General features: G+C 44.0%; 1 protein-coding gene across 11 annotated transcripts in view; it reads left to right on the top strand.

Moving 5' to 3' along the window:
• tmem269 (transmembrane protein 269) overlaps positions 1-16,954 on the top strand; it is a 199,267-nt gene that overhangs the window by 29,708 nt on the left and 152,605 nt on the right. For 5 of the 11 annotated variants that reach the window (XR_011587616.1, XM_070860090.1, XM_070860102.1 and 2 more), the window contains exon 2: positions 7,135-7,207. The exons of 3 other annotated variants lie outside the window; for them this stretch is intronic. The gene's annotated coding sequence lies outside the window, so the exon portion shown is untranslated. Of the gene's footprint in view, positions 1-7,134; positions 7,208-10,179; positions 10,213-16,954 lie in introns of all 11 variants that reach the window. 3 more of the 11 variants (XM_070860092.1, XM_070860098.1, XM_070860099.1) reach the window with 1 other exon arrangement.

The raw sequence follows: 16,954 nt of genomic DNA, 5'->3' as shown, positions 1-16,954 counted from the left end.
TTTTGACAAGGTGTCCCACACACGAGATTGGTGTGCAAAATCAAAGCACATGGTATTGGGGGCAATGTACTGACGTAGATAGAGAACTGGTTGACAGACAGGAAGCAGAGTCGGGTTAACGGCAGGCAGTGACTAGTGGAGTGCCGCAGGGCTCCGTGCTAGGACCCCAGCTCTTTACAATATATATTAATGATTTGGATGATGGAATTGAGTAATATCTCCAAGTTTGCAGATGACACTAAACTGGGTGGTGGTGTGAACTGTGAGGAGGACGCTAAGAGGCTGCAGGGTGATTTGGACAGGTTAGACGAGTGGGCAAATACATTGCAGATGCAGTATAATGTGGATAAATGTGAGGTTATCCACTTTGGGGGCAAAAACACGAAGGCAGAATATTATCTGAATGGTGAAAAGGGGAGGTGCAGTGAGACCTGGGTGTCATGATTCATCAGTCATTGAAGGTTGGCATGCAGGTACAGCATGCGATGAAGGCAAATGGTATGTTGGCCTTCATAGCAAGGGGATTTGAGTATTGGAACAGGGAAGTCTTACTGCAGTTGTACAGGGCCTTGGTGAGGCCCCACCTGGAATATTGTTCAGTTTTGGTCTCCTAATCTGAGGAAGGACGTTCTTGCTATTGAGGGAGTGCAGCAGAGATTCACCAGACTGATTCCTGGGATGGCAGGACTGACATATGAGGAGAGACTGGATCGACTGGGCCTGTATTCGCTGGAGTTTAGAAGAATGAAAGGGGATCTCATAGAAACATATAAGATTCTGACGGGACTGGGCAGGTTAGATGCAGGAAGAATGTTCCCAATGTTGGAAGTCCAGAACCAGGGGACATAGTCTTAGGATAAGGAGTAAGCCATTTAGGACTGCGATGAGGAGGAACTTCTTCAATGAGTTGTTAACCTATGGAATTCCCTACCACAGAGTTGTTGATGCCAGTTCATTGGATATATTCAAGAGGGAGTTAGATATGGCCCTTGTGGCTAAAGGGATCAAGGGGTACTGAAGGAATGATCAGCCATGATCTTATTGAATGGTGGTGCAGGCTCGAAGGGCCAGATGGCCTACTCCTGCACCTATTTTCTATGATTGTTTGTACTGCCCGCTCTGCCTGGCCATTGGAGGCTGGTTTAAACGGGGCCGAGGTGACATGTTTGATCCCATTGCGGGTCATGAATTCTTTAAATTCGGCACTGGTGAAACGTGGCCCGTTGTCACTGACCAGAATGTCAGGCAGGCCGTGAGTGGCAAACATGGCCCACAGGCTTAGTGGTGGCAGTGGCGGTGCTTCCCGACATTATTTCACATTCAATCCATTTTGAAAAAGCATCTACCACCACCAGGAACATTTTACCGAGGATCAGGTCCTCTCTGAGCACACATGCTGCACTGCCGTACACAGGACTCTAAGTCAGAGTCGATACCGGGCCACCACACATGGGATCTGGCTATCGCTTTCATCATTACTATACCTGGGTGTGTGCTGTGGAGATCCGAGATGGACGTCTCCCTGCCCTTTTTGGGTAGCACTACGTGGTTACCCCACAACAGGCAGTCTGCCTGAATAGACAGCTCGTCCTATCGCCGCTGGAACGACTTGATTAGCTCTTGCATTTCAACGGGGATGTTGGCCCAGCTCCCATGCAGTACTAGGGACAGCAGAGTATCTTGGCTGGTCCAAGTCCTAATCTGGCAGGCCGTGACAGAGGATTTATCATTTTCAAACGCTTCCATGACCATCAACAAGTCTGCGGGCTACGCCGCCATCAACAAGTTTGCAGGCTGCGCCATTTCCACCCCCGTGGTGAGCAATGGTAGCCGACAGAGCGTCCACACAGTTCTCGGTGCCTGTGGCAGTTGGTATAATTATACGCTGATAGCGCGAGTGCCCACCTTTGTATGCGGGCTGAGGCATTAGTATTTTTCCCCTTGTTTTCAGCGAACAGGGATATGAGGGGCTTGTGATCGGTTTCCAGCTCAAATTTGAGGCCAAACAAGTACTGTTGCATTTTCTTTACCCCGAACACACATGCTAATGCCTCTTTCTCAATCATGCTGTAGGCCCTCTCGGCCTTGGGCAAGCTCCTGGAAGCATAGGTGACGGGTTGCAACTTCCCCGCAACGTTGACTTGTAATACATACCTGACTCCGTAAGACAACGCATCACATGCTAGCACAAGTCTTTTACACGGGTTATACAATACAAGCAGCTTGTTGGAGCATAAAATGTTTCTTGCTTTCTCAAAAGCAATTACTTTTTTTTTTTCCCCATACCCAGTTCCCACCTTTATGCAATAACCCATGTAGGGGCTCGAAGAGGGTGCTTAACACTGGTAGGAAGTTACCAAAATAGTTACGTCCCAGGAACGACCGCAGCTCCGTGACGTTCTGTGGCCTGGGCACGTTCCTGATAGCCTCTGTCTTGGCATCTGTTGGCCGAATGCAGTCCGCCGCGATCTTTCTCCCCAAAAACTCCACTTCTGTTGCCATGAAGACTCATTTCGACCTCTTCAGCCGCAGCCCTACGTGATCCAGTCGTTTGAGGACCTCCAGGTTTTGTAGGTGCTTGACGGTGTCCTGACCCGTGACCAATATGTCGTCCTGAAAAACCACCATGCGTGGTACCGACTTCAGTAGGCTCTCCACGTTTCTCGAAGATCGCTGCAGCCGACCGAATTCCAAACGGGCATCTGTTGTAGATGAACAGTCCCTTGTGCGTCTTGATGCAAGTGAGGCCCTTTGAAGACTCCTCCAGCTCCTGCGTCATGTAGGCCAAAGTCAGGTCGAGCTTGGTGAACGTCTTGCCTCCTGCCAGACTCGCAAATAGGTCATCTGTCTTGGGTAGTCCTGAAGCAAGAAACGATTAATAGTTACTTTATAATCGCCGCAAATCCTGACTGTGCCATCACTTTTGAGTACTGGAACAATCGAGCTGGCCCACTCGCTGAATTCCACTTGAGATGATGCCCTCGCGTTGCAGCCTGTCCAGCTCGATTTCCATTCTCTCCCTCATCATGTGTGGTACCGCTCGCGCCTTGTGGTGAATGGGTCATGCTTCTGGGACCAAGTGGATCCGCACCTTCGTCTCGGAAAAGTTTCCAATGCCTGGCTCAAAAAGGGAAGGAAATTTAAGAACCTGGGTACATGCGCTCTGATGTCATCCCAGTTCCAGCGGATTTTGCCCAGCCAGCTCCTTCCAAGCAGTGTGGGGCCATCGCCTGGGACAATCCAGAGTGGCAGTTCGTGCACCGTGCACTCGTAGGTGACCTTGACCATGGTGCTGTCCAGGACAGTGATGAGCTCTTTGGTGTACGTTCTCAGTTTCGTGTGGATGGGGAAAGGGCTGGTCTGAGTGCCTTGTTGCACCACAGTCTCTCAAACATCTTTTTACTCATGATGGATTGGCTAGCACCAATGTCCAGTTCCATGGCTACGGGTAAGCCATTCAATTTTACGTTTAGCATTATAGGTGGTATGCACCGTGTATTTCAGCATCTGCCTCCTCTGAGACTCGAAATTGCTTTGATCCACCATGGACTGATCTTCCTCTGCCATGTGGTGGTTAGCAGGTTTTACAGAGCTTGCAGCTTGTCTGCAAGCTCTTTGGAGATGCCCCATTGTTCCACAGCTCTTGCAAACATACCCTTTGAAGCGGCATGAATAGGCTGAATGGAAGCCTCCACAACGCCAACAAGGTGTGAATTGCCTTGCATTCATCCTTTGTTGGGGACTCTGAATCATCTGGGTCACCTGAGGCCTGCAGACTCGCGGTTTCTGCCCTGTACATTTCTGCTCGCAAACACAGTTCCAGTTAATTTATGAAGATTGCTAGCACTTGTGTGCTGAGAGATTTGTTTGGTGTTATCACTGGTGGACATAAACGCCTGTGCTATCGCAATGGCCTTACTGAGGGTCGGTGTCTCTGCAGTCAAGTTTTCGTAGGTTAGTCTCGTGGCCAATGCCTAGTACAAAAAAAGTCTCAACATCTGCTCCAGGTAGCCATCAAACTCGCATTGTCCTGCAAGTCACCTTAGCTCGGCGACGTAGCTCGCCACTTCCTAACCTTCAGATCGCTGGCACGTGTAGAACCGATACCGCGCCATCAGCAGTATCAGGAGTCAGAAGATTCTTCATGAGACTGTAGGTTGGTGCCCTGCAGACCGTGAGGCGGACCGCTCTCCTTTTTGCAGCACTTCCTTCTCTGTCCAGCTCGTTGGCTACAAAGTACTGGTCTGGCCGTTCGACATAGGCTTCCCAGTCCTCACCCTCCGAGAACTTCTCCAGGATGCCCACAGTTTGCTTCATCTTTGCATTGGATTTGTATACTCATCGCCAGTTATTGTGTTCCTAACACAGATAAGACTGCACACAGGGAGGTTAAAGTAACAGTGACCTCAGTCTTTATCAAGTCACTCCAGATTGAGGAACAGGCCTTCGGGGCCGGCTTATATACAGTGCTCCTGAGAGATGCTGGGATCCTTGGGACGTCAGGGGATGTGCTCCCTGGTGGCGGAACATGGAAGTGCATGCTTTACAGATACACAAGAAGTATTTTTTTTTCCATTCTGCCGATCAACATGGATAATTTCACACCTCCCCACGTTATACTCCACCTGCCACCTTGCCCAATCACTTAACTTGTCTGTCTTCCTTTTCAGCTTTTTGTCCTCCTCACTGCTTACTTTCCCACCTCCATCACCATCGTCATCGGCAGTCCCTCGAAATCGAGGAAGACTTGCTTCCACTCTAAAAGTGAGCTCTCGGGTGACTGTACAGTCCAATACAGGAATTACAGTCTGTCACAGGACAGACAGTGGTTGAAGGAAAAGGTGGTTGGGTAGTCTGGTTTTCCACACTCTCCTGCTCTCTGCATTTGGTTTCTGCATGCTCTTGGCGACAAGAATCGAGATGCTCAGCGCCCTCCCAGATGCTCTTCCTCCACTTAGGGTGATCTTGAGCCAGGGATTCTCAGGTGTTAGTGGGGATGTTGCACTTTATCAAGGAGGCTTTGAGGGTGTCCTTGAAACCTAGCTTTGTAACGTCAGCAAACTTTGATATATTCCATTCGGTCTTCTCATCTATTGTAAATAGCTGAGGCCCAAGCATTGATCCTTGCAGCTAGTTCCACCCTTTCCAACTAGAAAAATGTCCTGTTTATTTCTAAACTCTGTTTTCTGTCCATTAACCAATCTTCAATCCATGCTAATATATTGCCCCCAACTGCATGAGCCCTTATCTTGCATAACCACCTTTTATGTGGCACCTTAGTAAAAGCCTTTTGGAAATCTAAATGTACTACATCCACTGGTTGTTCCCCCTTATCTCCTCTGCTAGTTACATCCTCCGAAAACTCTAATAAATTTGTTAAACATGATTTCCCTTTCATAAAACCATGTTGATTCTGTCTAATATGATTTTCTAAATGCCCTGTTATCACTTCCTTTAATAATGGATTCCAGTATTTTCCTGACTACCTGATGTCAGGTTAACTGGTCTGTAATTCACTGTTTTCTCTCTCCCTTCTTTCTTGAATAGTGTTACATTTGCTGCCTTCCAATCTGCTGGGACCGTTCTAGAATCTAGGGTATTTTGGAAGATCACAACCATTGCACCCACTGTCACACTTTTTTTTTTAGAACCCTAGGATGTAGGCCATCAGGTCCAAGGGATTTGTTGGCTTTTAGCCCCATAAGTTTCTCGTATATTTTTTCTCCTGATTTTAATTACTTTGTTCCTGAATCTCATTAGCTCCTTGGTTCCCAATATTTTTGCAATGTCTTTTGGACTGGATTTTGATCAAAAACCGTCTCCACCGATTACCACCCAAAAAACCACTGGTTAATTTTCCCCCAATCTTAATTGAATAATCAAAAAATGGGGTGAAAATCCACCCAGTGAGAAAAATCGATGTTCCACGTGGATTCTCGGCAGAAAACGCGATCCTAGTCAAATTTAGTTCTATTTAGTAAAATTTAATCCGAGGCTACGAGTTTGGCCTAGGGACAGGGGAGAGAAAACACAGCTTTTCTAAAAAATCGGAAAACATTCACGGGACCCTTTTCCAGTGAATTGCTGCGAAAGAATTTTTAAACTTTCACTTGCCCTTTTTTTACAGGGTTTCATACCTACCATCGATCGAAGGGCTGCTTCAGCTGGTTTCTCCTGGGCGTTTTTTTTTGCTCAACTACGGATCACTGCTACCACCAAACTTGGGCGGAAACGGTTTCTTCAGTGTTGCATGCCGGTGGTCTGCTCCCCAGCGGTATTTCGAGTACCGCCGGCGGAACACTTGCATGAATAGGAATGCAGCGGCAAAGCTGATCAAAATCCAGCCCTTTGTGTCTTTTACTGTGAAGACCATACAAAATATTGGTCTCTGCCATTTCCTTATTCCCCATTATAATTTCTTTGTCTGAGGCTGAGACAGATGTCTACTTTTGCTACTCTTCCTTTTTACATGTAGATGCTCTTGCAGTCTGTTTTGCTATTTCTTGCTAGTTTACTCGCATTCCAACTTTTCCCTTTATCATTTTTGGTCATCCTTTGCTGATTTTTAAAACTCTCCCATCCTTGAGCTTACCACTATTCAACATTACAAGCCTCTTTTAATCTAATGCTATCCTTAACTATTTTAGTTAGCCATGGATGATCATCTTTCCAGTTGAATTTTTATTAATGGAATGCACATTCGTTGGGAATTTTGAAATATTTTTAAAATATTTGCCACTGCTTTTCTACCGTCATACTTTTAAAATCTATTTTCCCATTCTATTATAACCAACTCAACCCTCATACATATGTAGTTGGCTTTATTTAAGTTTAAGACTCTAGTTTTGGACTTGAGTATGTAACTCTCAAACTTAATGTGAAATTCTAGCATATTCTGATCACCCTGCACCTGAGGATCCTTTACTATGAGATTACTAATTAACCCTGTCTCATTACACAATTTAAGATCTAAAATAGTCTGTTCCCTGGTGGTTCCCTAATGCATTGTTCTAAGAAACTGTTGCGAATGCATTCCATGAACTCATCCTCCAGGTTACCTTTGTCAATTTGATTAAAGACCCCCATTATTATTGCATTACCTTTGTTACAAGCTCCTATTGTTTCTTAATACAGGTTGAACCTCTCTAGTCCGGCACCCTCTGGACCTGACCAGTGCCTAAACAGAGAATTTTCCGAACTACGGGAGGTCAGTATATGACTACCAATGCACCCTACATAAGCATGTGCCTCGCCTAGCCTAGGCTTACCAGTATCTGTATAGTGCTGCTCACCTCTCTTGGGCTATCTACCTCATCATACCTTAAAAATCTTTGATTTCCGGGAAACCAGGACGCCACCCACGCAAAGCGGCAGTTCCGCAAACTAATGCCGAATCAGAGAGAGGATGTTTCTGGACCAGAGGTTCAACCTGTAATCTGTCCAACAGTATAGCTAGTGTTAGGGGGCCAATAGACTACTCCCATCAGTGTTTTCTGCTCCTTGTTATTCCTCACCTTTACCCATACTTCCGAGCCAAGATCGTTTCTACTGTTCTTATGTCATCCTTTTATTATCAGAACTACCCTTCCTTTTCACCCCGCCCCCACCTTTTTGTAACGCCAGGTACCCTGGAATATTTACTTCCCAACCTTGGTCACTTTGCAACCACATCTCTAATGGCTATTTGATCAAACCCATTTATCTCTTTGTGCCACTAGTTCATCTATCTTGTTACAAATGCTTTGTACATTCAGATAAAGAGCTTTTAATTTTTTTTTTTGCATTATTCGCTACTTTGACCTTATTTGTTGATGCACTATTACTGTTAAATACTCTGTCCCTTCCTATCAACTTTGCTTATTGTAATGTATTTGCTTTATGGGTTCTTTGCTTAAGAACTAGTTGGTTTGTTAAATCTTTTGCTCATAATTACACTACACTTTACCAATTCATCCACCAGGCTCACAACCACCTGCCTCATCGTGGATCCCCCGAACTCAACTGGCTGGGGCTTTATTGAATCTTGTGCACATGTGACTGGCTAAGCTGTTCCCAACTTAACAGCTCTACAACTATTTTGTTAAACATTAATATGTGCCCCCTGATTAAAGGGCGGCACTAAAACCGACAAACGTAAACAAATTAAACTTTAGACATTAAAATTTGGTTGCCGGGGGTGATGATGCACTCCAGTCCCTCCAGCGCCTACCTCTCACGGAAGGCCGTGAGTGTACCGGTGGACACTGCGTGCTCCATCTCCAGGGTCACCCTGGCTCGGATGTAACCGCGGAAGAGAGGCGGGCAGTCAGGCTGAACGACCCCCTCAGCCGCCCGCTGCCTGGACTGGTTGATGCCAACAGCTCTACAACTATTTTGTTGCAAGACAAAAAAACAATTAAATCAAGTGCCCCTTTATTAAAGGGGGGAGAACACTCCAAGCTGTTTTCAAATGCCCTTTTTTGTTTTTTTATTCAACAGCTCTACAACTCTTTTTGGGCAAACATAAACATTAAATCACGTGCCCCCCGATCTGGGGGACACTCCAAACATTTCCAAAGCCCTTTTTTTGTTTTTTTCCTAGTGTTTTTTGTTGTCAACAGCTCTACAAACCTGTGAGCATACTTGCAGGTGCATACATTATACTTGTTTTTATCCAAATCGCTACACTGCGCTCTCTTTTCTTGACTTTTCTCTGTTTCTAAATTTCCCCACACCTGAACCCCCTCTCTTTCCCCCACCCTCTGTTTTAAAAAAATTATAGCCCTAGTTACTTGATTCACTCGGACACTGGTCCCAGCCTGGTTGAAGTGGCGCCTGTCCCAATGGAACAGTTCCTCTTAAGTACTGGTGCGAGTACTCCGAATCGAAACCCCTTCCTCCTACACCATTCTTTGAGTCGCGCATTTAACTCGCTGATCTGCTTGTCCCTATGCCAATTTGCGCATGGCTCAGGTAGTAATCCAAAGATTATTACCCTTGAGGTTCTGCTTATTAATTTTAGACCCTACCTCCTCAAACTCACTCAGCAGAATCTCATTCTTAATTCTACCTATGTCGTTGGTTCCTACATGGGCCACGACAACTGGATCCTCCCCCTCGTGCTCTATAAGTTCTTTGCCAGTTGCAAGGAGCTATCCTTAACCCTAGCCTTAACACAGCCTTCTGGACTCTTTTTTTTTTCTTTCGCAGCTGCAGAGAACAGTATGCCCCTGACCATACTGTCACCTATCACTACCACATTCCTTTTTTCTCCCCCCACTTGGATGATCCCCTGTACCACGGTGGCATGGCTAGTTTGTCCATCCTCCCTGCAGTCCTTTCTCTCATCCATACAGGTAGCAAGTACCTCATACCTGTTGGTCAAGGGCTGAAGCCATCACTATGTTCTGGGTCCCCCATACCTGCCTGACTTGCAGTTGCACCCTCCTGCCCCTGACTGACACTAAAGTACTACTAAATCTCAGGGTGTGACTGCCTCCTGGAACAAAATGTCCCGATAACTCTCTTTTCTTTCCCCCCCCCCCCCCCACTGCACCTGCCTGATGCATCTGTCTGCAGCATATTAATCAACACACCAACTCTGAGCTAAAGCTCCTCGAGTTGCAGACAGCTACTGGAGATGTGGTTGCTCGGGATCTTGCTGCTCTCCACAAACTCCCCCACATACTGCAGTTACGACACACCACCAGCCCTGCCAACTTTATCTAACCTTTTTTATTTATTTAATTAAAGTTTTTGTTCAATTGATTATTCTACTCTTATTAATTTGTTTATCTAGTTTATTATTTTAATTAAGTAATGTTATAGTTTCTACACTTTAAGCTAGGGAAGTGAGTTAAAGTAATAAAAAACTGTAATACTCACCAACCAATCATCTAACTGCTGTCCTATGACTTCACTCCTTGATTTTATTTTGTTGTTTTTGAATTCGCCAAATAAAATATACTGCTGCCACTCTAGTCTGCTGTGTCCTCAGCCTTTTCTCCTGCTTTATTTATGCCGCCACTCTTGCTTTTGCTGCCGCTCAGGTCCGCTCCGATTCAAAACCAACAAGTCAATAATGTCTATAGCTAGGTTGATTATGAAGCGCAACAGCCAGCAGAAAGTGAACTACAGGAAAAAAACATGGAATAAAAGTGATATTATTTTTCGAATTACAACAATTCTTTTTACCGACAGTCGCTGGGTGACATGGAAGTTCCCTACTATCGGGTAAGAAATTAAAAGTAATGCTTTCCTATGGCTTGATGAAGTGCATTTAGTTTTTTTATTTGATTGGGGGTCATCTTTATCTAACATCCTGTTGAATAAAACCACAACATATCTTCAGTTGCTCACTTTAGCACATATAGGGCAGATGTGTGCCAATTTAGCCCGTTTCATTCTGGAATGTAAAGATAAACCCCGCTTCTATTCTCCACTGCTAACCGTCTTTTTAAACTCCTCTCCCCAGTCTCCACGCTCACCTCCAACAATAAGTGTGAGGAGCTCATGGACTTTCAATCTAAGATTGAGACCACCTGTTCAGCCACCTCTGCCTCTTCCCTTCCTTCTTCCAGCCCACCGGGCCAAACTTCCTCTAAGGATCCCCCCTGACCTCGCAACTTTCTCCAGTTTCTCCCCGATCACTCCTCATGACCGAGCTCATCCTATCCATGAGACCCACTTCTTGCCCCCTTGACCTATTCCCACCAAATCACTGACCACCCAACTTTCTTTTCTGGCTCCCAAGTTAGCTGACATTAACGGTTTTCTCTCCTCAGGTTCTGTCCCCCTCCCTCAAATCTGCCAACATCGCCCCCTCTCCTCAAAATAACAACCCTCGATCCCTCCATTCTTGCAAACTGCCGACCCAGCTCCAACCTTCCTTTGCTCTCAAGTCCTGGAATGTTTTGTTAAAAACATAGAAAATCGGTGCAGGAGTAGGCCATTCGGCCCTTCAAGCCTGCACCACCATTCAATATGATCATGGCTGATCATGCATTTCAGTACCCCATTCCTGCTTTCTCTCCATACCCCTTGATCCCTTTAGCCGTGAGGGCCACATCTAACTCCCTTTTGAATATATCTAACGAACTGGCCGCAACAACTTTCTGTGGTAGAGAATTCCACAGGTTCACAACTCCTGAAGTTTCTCCTCACTTCTGTCCTAAATGGCTTACCCCTTATCCTTAGACTGTGATCCCTGATTCTGGACTTCCCCAACATCAGGAACATTCTTCCTGCATCTAACTTATCCAATCCCTTTAGAATTTTATGTTTCTATGAGATCCCCCTCATTCTTCTAAATTCCATTGAATACAAGCCTAGTTGATCCAGTCTTTCTTCATATGTGCCTCCCAAATCCATCTTTCCCACAATTCCATGTTTGAATCCCTCCAGTCCAGTTTCCATGCCTGTACCGAAACAACTCTCCTCAAAGTCACAAATGACATCCTTTGTGACTGTGACAAAGGCAAGCTATCCCTCCTCGTCCTTCCTGACTTGTCTGCAGCCTTTGACACGGTTGACAACTCTCCTTCTCCAATGCCTCTCAAGCATTGTCCAAGGTGGCACTGCGCTTGCTCGGTTCCATTCTTATTTATCTAATCATAGCCAGAAAATCACCTGCAATTGCTTCTCTTCCTGACCCTGCATGGTTACCTCTGGTGATCCCCAAGGATCTATCCTTGGCCCCCACGTAATTCTCTCATCCACATGTTGCCCCTTGGCGACGACATATATAAAAACTGCATCTGTTTTCACATGTACGCTGATGACACCCAGCTCTACCTCACTACCACTTGTCACAACCTCTCCAAGGTCTCTAACTTGTCAGACTGCTTGTCCAACATCCAGTTTTGGATGAACAGAAATTTCTCCAGTTGAATATTGGGAAGACTGAAGCCATTGTTTTTGGTCCCCACCACAAACTCTGTTCCCTTGCCACTGACTCCATCCCTCTCCCCAACTTCTGTCTGAGACTGAACCAGACTGTTCACAACCTTGGTGTCATATTTGACCCTGAAATGAGCTTTTGACCACATATCCACAGCATAACTAAAACCGCCTATTTCCACCTCCGTAACATCGCCTCAGATCATTCGCTGCTGAAACCCTCATCCATGCCTTTGTTAGCTCTAGAGTTGATTATTCCAAAATACACCTGGCTGGCCTCCCACATTCTACCCTATGTAAACTAGAGGTGATCCAAAATGTGGCTACCGGTGTCCTAACTCTCCAAGTCCCACTCCTCACCCCTGACCTGCATAGGCTCCCAGTTAAACAATGCCTCTATTTCAAAATTCTCATCCTTGTTTTCAAATCCCTCCATGTTGTAGCCCCTTCCTATCTCTCTAATTTCCACAAGCCCCCCCCCCCCCCCCCCCCCCCAGACATCTGCGCTCCTTTAATTCTGTCCTCTTGAGCATCCCTGATTATAATCACTCAGCCATTGGTGGTCAGACCCTGTTGCCGAGGCCCTAAGCTCGAAGTCCCTGCCTAAACCTCTCTACCTCTTTCCTCCTTCAGGATGCTCCTTTAAAACCTTCCCCTTTGACCAAGCTTTTGGTCACCAGCCCTGATTCCTCCCTATGTGGCTCAGTATCAAATTTTTAAAATCTCAATACTCCTCTGAAGCGCCTTGGGATGTTTCACTATGTTAAAGGTGCAATATAAATACTTGTTTTTAAAACTGTTTTTTGTTTAGATAGCTGTAGCACATGTACATGTAATTGTATTTGTAATTGGAATGTTTGGAATTCCCAATACCCACTCTCTCTGGGGCTATGTATTCCAAGTGTATCCATAGCAATTTTTATATTCTTCATTACTTATAAGTTTTTATTTCGAAGAAAAGAATATATATACTTGCAGTTGAGGAAGTATTGACTCCCTTGCAATCCTTTTGCGGTGGCATATTGTCTTCTTTAGCTGATGTTGCTTTTTTGTGTACTTAAGCTGACCTATCCCTTCTCTGCAGTTTTCGGAATCATCCAATACTTTTTGAAACTTGGTTTTGCTCACTATAGTGTCAATACATCTAGGTGTTCTTTGGTGCTAAGAATTACATGTTCTAGTTTTATACAGCCCATTATTGGAATTTTCAATAATTCTTCAATTTTCAAACTCCACATTCAAATATCCTCTCTCCAATCATCAGAAAAGTCACACTCAAAGAAACTGGCTGTTCTAGTGAATAAGGCAGATGAGCTGAGGACACAGACATGTGGCAGTATGATATTTAATAGCTATTACTGAAACATGGCTGAAAGATGAGCAGGAATGGCAACCCAACATTCCTGTTTACAGGGTTTTCAGGCGAGAGGGAGGTAAAAAAGGAGGGGGAGCCGCAATATTGGTTACAGAAACGATTGCAGTTCTGAGGAGCGATAATATGTTCGAAGGATCATCAAATGAGGCCATCTGAGTTGAACTGAAGAACAGAAAAGGGACAATCGCACTGCTGGGAGTGTATTATAGACGACCAAATAGTCAGAGGGCGATAGAGCAAATATGCAGGCAAATTTCTGAGAAGTGCAAAAGTAATAGGGGATTGCAACTACTCTGATTCTATCCCAGTTTATTAATGTTAAAGGTATAGAGGGTGCAGAATTCTTAAAATGCATTCAGGAGAACTTTTTTAGCCAGTATGTAACAAGAGTGGAGGCGATTCTGGACTTGGTTTTTGGGAATGAAGCTGGGTTAGGTGGAAGGGGTATCAGTGGGAGAACATTTTGGTAGTAGTGATCATAATTCAGTTAGATTGGCATAGTTATGGAAAACAACAAAGATAGACCAGAAGTAAAAGTTCTCAATTGGGGAAAGGCCAATTTTACTAAGTGGAGATGTGATTTTAGAAAAAGTGGACTGGAAGCAGCTACTTAAAGGTAAATCCGTGTCCGAGAACTAGGAGGTATTCAAGGAGGAGATAGTGCGGGTTCAGAGCAAATATGTTCACACAAAGAAAAAAGTCGGGACTCCCAAATCTAAAGCCCCTCGAGTGTCAAGGGACATACAGGGAAGCTTACGTCAGATACTGAGAGCTAAATACTGCAGAAAGCCGAGAGGAATATAGAAAGTGCAAGGATGAATTTAGGAAAACAAAGAGAGGGTATTAAAAATATTGGCAAAGATGTTTTATAAATACATAGAGCAAGAGGATGACTAAAAGAGTTGGGTCTATTGGAGACCAAAAAGTTAACCTGTTTTAAGGCGGAAGATGTGGGTATGCGTCTGTGTCTTCACGAGAGAGGGGTGATGCAGGCATTATAGTTGGAGTGTGAAATATTAGATGAGATAAACATAATGAGAGGAGGAAATATTAAGCTGTTTAGCATATTTGAAAACTCGATAAATTGTCAGTCTAGGTGAAATGTATCCCAGGCTGTTGAGAAGCAAAAGAGGAAACAGCAGAGGCTCTGACCATCATTTTCCAATCCTCTCTGGCTATGTGTGGTGCTGAAGGACAGCTGATGTTGTACTGTTGTTTAAAAAAGGGATAGACCGAGTAATTACAGGCCAGTCAGCCTAACCTCAGTGGTGAGCAAATTATTGGAAAAAATTCTGAGGGACGGTATTAATAGAAAGACCAGGATTAATCGAGGACAGTCAGCATGGATTTGTTAAGGAAAGGTTGTGTCTGACTAACTTGATTGAATTTTTTGAGGAGAGTTTGATGTAGTCTACATGGATTTTAACAAGGCTTTTGACAAGGTTGGCTCATGGCAAACTGGACAGAAAAGTAAAAGCCCATTGAGATCCAAGGGAAAGTGGCATGTTGGATCCAAAATTAGCTCAGTGGCAGGAAGCAAAGGGTAATGGTCGATGGGTGTTTTTGTGACTGGAAGGCTGTTTCCTAGGTTCCTTGCTTTTTGTGATGTATATCAATAATTTAGACTTTAATGTAGCATCATAATTAAGAAGTTTGCAGATGATACAAAAATTGGCTGTGTGGTTGATAATGAGGAAGAAAACTGTGTACTGCAGAAAGATATCATTGAACTGGTCAGGTGGGCAAAAAAGTACAAATGGAATACAGTCTGGAGAAGTGTGAGGTAATTCAGTTGGGGACGGCTAACGAGGCAAGGGGATACACAATGGTAGGATACTGGGACATGTAGAGGAACAGAGGTACCTTGGAGTACATGTGCACAGATCCCTCAAGGTATCAGGACAAGTAGATAAGTGGTTAAAGCATATGGGATACTTACCTTTTTATTATGAGGGAAATTAGTAAAAAACATAATCATGGGGGATTTCAAATACCCTGATATTAATTGGACAGAAGAGGTGGGTAAAGGGGATAAGGGAATAGAGTTTATACAATGTGTACACAGGACTCCTTTCTAATCCAATATGTAAAAAGCCCATCAAGGGAAAATTTACTATTTGATCTAGTAATGGGGAATGAACCCGAGCAGATGAGAGAAGTAAAATGTATGGGAGCATCTAGGCAATAGTGACTATAATATAACATGCTTTAAAATGATAACTGAGTAGGACATAAGTATGGTGAAAACCAGAGTAATAGATTGGAGAAAAGCTGATTTTGAGGGGCCGAGAATAGAATTTGGGAAAATAAAATTGGCGACCATATTGGCAAAAAACGATGTAGAACAGCAAAAGAAACATTTAAAATGGTGTTCAATAGAGTGCAGGCACAATATATTCCACTAAAAGGAAAGAACAAACTAAACACTAATGAGACTCCATAGATGAATAAAACCATAAGGGAACAATCGAGGGTAGGAAAAGAGGCATACATTAAGTACATATACAGCAGGGGAGTGCATGATGAGGGAGAATATGAAAAGATTAGGAGAAAAGTCCAAAAAAACAATTGAGAAGGCAAAGAAGAACTATGAAATTAAATTATCAAGCATAAATTAATTTACAAGCACATCAATAAAAAAGGAATGTTGGGATGGGAATAGGGCCATTAAGGGATAGACAGGCTAATACCACAGGTAACAATAGAGAGATGGCAGATATATTATTAACTTGCTTCAGTATTTACCAGAGAGAACAGATGGACATGACATTGGATGATGAGATAAGTACATTTAAAATAAAATAAACAAACTCAGGATAAAACATTTTAAAAGAATCTAGGAAAGAGATAGCGGAGGCATTACTACACATATTTAATAATTGGCAAGTAAAACGTGTAGTGCCAGAGGACTGGCAGATAGCTAATGCAGTACCTATATTTAAGAAGGGGGATAGAACATGTTCAGGGGATTATAGACCAGTCAGCTTAACATTGGTGGTAGGAAAAATAATGGAATCCCTACTGAAGGAGTGGTGAGAATGTGGAACTTACTTCCACAAAGTGTGATTGAAGCGAATAGTATAGATGTATTTAAGGGAAGGCTAGACAAGCATATAAGGGAGAATGGAATAGAGGGATATGCTAATAGATTTAGATGAGGAAAGAGTGGAGCATAAATGTCAGCATTGACTGGAAGGGCCAAATGGCCTGTTTCATTGTCGTATATTCTGTTAATCCTATGTAATTAGCTGAGGCATGGAATACAAGATCAAGGAGGTTATGCTTGAATTGTATTAAACACTAGTTATGCCACAGCTAGAGTACTGTGTACTGTTGAGGTCACCACATTACAGGAAAGATGTGATTGCACTAGAGAGGGTACAGAGGAGATTTACGATGATGGGGTTGTTGCCAGGGCTGGAGAATTTAAAGTATTGAGAAAATATTTGATAGCTGGGGTTGTTTTCTTTGGAACACAGGATGTTGCGGAGAGACTTGATTGAAGTGAATAAAATTGAGGTTGCCTAGATTGAGTGGATAGGAAGGACCTATTTCCATTAGTAAGGAGGTAAATATCCGGGGGCATAGATTTAAGATAATTGGTGGAAGGATTAGAGGGGAGCTGAGGCAAACTGTTTTCACCCTGGAACTCGCTGTCTGAAAGGGTCGTAGAGGCAGAAACCCTCACCACATTTAAAAAGT

Source organism: Pristiophorus japonicus, chromosome 18 (genome assembly GCF_044704955.1).
Source record: "Pristiophorus japonicus isolate sPriJap1 chromosome 18, sPriJap1.hap1, whole genome shotgun sequence".
NCBI lineage: Eukaryota > Metazoa > Chordata > Chondrichthyes > Pristiophoridae > Pristiophorus > Pristiophorus japonicus.
The sequence above is the reverse complement of the archived record's forward strand: the minus strand, read 5'-3'. Positions and strand labels throughout refer to the sequence as shown.